Below are 3,779 nucleotides of genomic sequence, written 5' to 3' on the forward strand. Positions count from 1 at the left end.
GGGGTTGGGGGTGGGGGGAAACCTGGTTCTTACCTATCTAACCATAGGTTGAAATTCCGTCCTGATCCCAAGTGTAGGGTTTTGTCTGACCTAGAGTGGTGGGCCAAGACTCCCTAGCTCATGATCTTGGGTGTTTAGTCTGACAGGAGCTTTGGCATATCAGTCAAAATCCCCAACCTTGATTTCAGTTAACACCCAATGCTTTTAAAGGTAGAAGAAACCCCTCCACCCAATGATTCATGTAGGAAAAGGAGAGGAAAGAAAATCCTTCCTCAGCCTGTGCAGCAAACAGCAAAGACCAGAGAAACTGGAAATAACCAAAGACGAACATGGATGTAGCTATTCCTAGATCATGCCTGACAAATGCTAATCCATCCCCTTGAACACAACCAATGACGCAGATTGCACAACATCCCTAATCAGTCTAGTCCACTGATTCATGTAGGAAAAGGAGAGGAAAGAAAATCCTTCCTCAGCCTGTGCAGCAAACAGCAAAGACCAGAGAAACTGGAAATAACCAAAGACGAACATGGATGTAGCTATTCCTAGATCATGCCTGACAAATGCTAATCCATCCCCTTGAACACAACCAATGACGCAGATTGCACAACATCCCTAATCAGTCTAGTCCACTGCCCCATTGGTCCATCAGTGAAGACGTTCTCCTGATATCTAATCTCAACCTATTTTATTGGTGTTTGGGATTTTCTCTCTTCTCCCAGTCTCTACTCCCCTCTGTCCTTCTTCCCTCTGGCCCTTGCCCCCATTTCCTCAGACCTCCGATGTTAACATGTACGTGGAAATCATTGCACTTTTCCCCCAAGTTAAGGTCAGTATGTGTCAGCCTCGTTTCCTTGTCTACAACTTGCTACCATGTCATTGGTCCCTCTCGTTCTACCCATGCACCCACCTGGGCTGGTGTGCTTTCCTCCATTGCAGTACTTAGGAAGAAAGAGCAGACAGGACTCTAAAGAGGAACACAATCTCACTTCCTAGGGAAGTCTTAGTTAGATTCCAAACCTGGGAGCTGAGCAGGGGATGGGAGGAAGTCTTAGTTAGAGTCCAAACCTGGAAGCTGAGCAGGGGATGGGCCCACGTACAAGAAAGAGCAAACAGAACTGTAAAGATGAACACCATTTGGCTCCATGGGGAAGTCCTAGTTCGTCTGTCATTTGTCACACTTGCCTTGAGCATGGGACTGTTCCCCAGTCAGTTGCTCAGTTTGGACTCGAATAGAAAAGTAGGAGCGGAAGCAGCTTCTGGAGGTCCAGCCTCCTGCTCAGGGCATGATCTCACCTATCCAAACTATCACATATGCAACCTTGTTTAAACTGGTTCTAAAACTGTGCAGTCACCCCATCCCACTATATTGCCCACAATAAGCTATATTGCCCACAAACAATAAATCTACCATGATCTGCCGCAGTTAAAAGGAAGAGACAAAGACTGTCAGTGCCCTGCTCCTGCAAGTGTTTTTAAATGCATTCAGGATATACAAAGAAGGCAGCCAGCCTCCTCCAGTTACAGAGAAAGGACACTCCTTTCCCCGCAAGTCTCTACTCATGTGTCTGTACAGTAAACTTCCTTCCGGCTCCCAAATGTGGTGATTGGCGGGTCCTTGGTGGGGACAGAGAAAACCCTTTGCCCTGGGCTGCAGCCAACCCCTTGTGCTGCTGTGGCTTGCAGGTTTGTCGGGAGATGGGGGTCCTGACACCCTTAGCAACAGGAGGGGCAAAAATTACTCCTGTCCCACGTTGCGACTAGCAAAGCCTAGACACATTGGCCCACTGAGAGACGCAGCCTGTTGCAAGCCACAGCGAGATCCTCTGACATGTGGTCAGCCCAATGGGAGACTCCGGACAGTCCATCTGGCTTCAATATCTGTGAATCCCGCATGTTTGCCCACGGACTCTGCTTCTGAGCTGTGCAGGGCTCTAGGGAAACAGTCCCACAAGACCTCCCAACATATACATAGACAACTCACTGACTGCGACTTCAGTCCCTTCATTGCAGTAAAGTACCAAGTCCGCTACACGCCCAGCTCTTCTTCAGGGACTCATCGTTTTGGATCAACTCCTCTCAGTTCTCCTGCAGAGTGAGGAGTGCACGCCCCCGAGGAACCTGTACCCCTGGCATCTAGATAGCACAGTGCTGAGGGGACAAGAGATTGGAGGCCAGAGTAGATGGTCAGCAATCAAACTCTCCTGGCATTCAAGGATTTAACATAGCAAACTGAAGACAAATCTATTAAGATGAGCACAGTAAGTAATATATTCAATAATTCAATACTGTTTGGGTTTTAAGAAAGATGAACATTTGGAACAGAATAATGAATTATAATTAAAATTATTTAAGATCTTTATCTTCCACTTAATAAAATACCTTCTTCAGGTATATTGGGAGCAAAAAGAAGGGTCAGGATAGCACAGGACTTCAACACGACAAATTTGGACAATTAGTGACAAAAAGTGGGGACAAAACTGAGCTCTTCAATAAGTGTTTTGCCTCTCTATTTCTCATCTCAGATCATCTTGGATCAGGACAAATCTCCCCATTGGATCATAGACAGGGACAAAAGGGATACCAGCCCACCAACTCTTAGCACCCACTTAGTGAAGACACACTTGGAAGGGCTGGACGTGTTTAAGTCACCAGCCCCGGGTGATCCTCATTGACATGTGCTGAAGGAATTGCCAGTGTCATAGGAGAGCCACTGGCACAGCTGCTTGAGCTCTCTTGGTGCTCAGGTCAGGTCCCAGAGGACTGGAAAAGGGCCAATGTCAGGCAAAGTTATCACATGAAAGGATAAGGATCAAATCCAGGCGGGTTTGGGAAGTGGGTGGAACAGAATAGGATGCAGTTCAATAAGAACAAATGCAAAGTGCTGCACCTAGGGAAAAGGATTCACCAACATGCTTACTGGCTGGGGGATGACCTTTACAGCAGCAGAAAGGGATCTCGGTGCTGTTGTTGATACCAAGATGAACATGAGATGTCAATGTGATGAAGCCATCAGTGAAGTTAACCGCACTTTATCACGCATTAGCAGATGCATGACAAACAGGTCCAGGAAGGTGATACTTTCCCTTATGCAGCATTGGTTAGCCTGCAGTTGGAGTATTGGATCCAGTGTTGGGCACCAAGTCACAAGGACCTGCCATGGTCCTACACCTCGTGTGAGCTGACGTGGCCCCTTGTACTACAAAGGAGCTAGCCCAGTTTATGCCAGTGTGATAGTGCACTGATAATTTCTCCATTTACACCAACGTGGGAAATTTATAAGTTTTAGTCAGTCATAGAAACAAGGTCTCTGAAAAAGTACTGGCAAAATACTTTTCCTGTCTGCTTTTCGAATGAAATGCCTCACTACTTGATTTTTTTAAAAAGGTTCACAAAAAATGTCAACACTTTTAGAACCCTGCTTTTTCATGATTTTCTTTTTTAGAGTGCCACCATATTTTTCATTGAAAGGCAGTTTTCACAAGTTATGTATTACTGTGGGCAGAAATAGTGGGGTTTTTCTCTTGCGTGCTCTTCTACTGACACAGTCATTCCCTTTCCCTCCACAGGCATCCCAAAAGGCACTGTGGATGAGGATGTCCAATTGCACCGCAGTGACTGAGTTCCTGCTCCTGGGGTTCTCCGATGCCCTGGGATTGCAGGTCTTGCACTTGGGCACTTTTCTAATAATATACCTGGCAGCCCTGATTGACAATCTCCTTGTTATCACGCTCATAGCCATTGACAGCCACCTCCACACCCCGATGTACTTCTTCCTC

The sequence above is a fragment of the Alligator sinensis genome, unplaced genomic scaffold, assembly GCF_000455745.1.
Source record: "Alligator sinensis unplaced genomic scaffold, ASM45574v1 scaffold1732_1, whole genome shotgun sequence".
Classification (NCBI taxonomy): domain Eukaryota; kingdom Metazoa; phylum Chordata; order Crocodylia; family Alligatoridae; genus Alligator; species Alligator sinensis.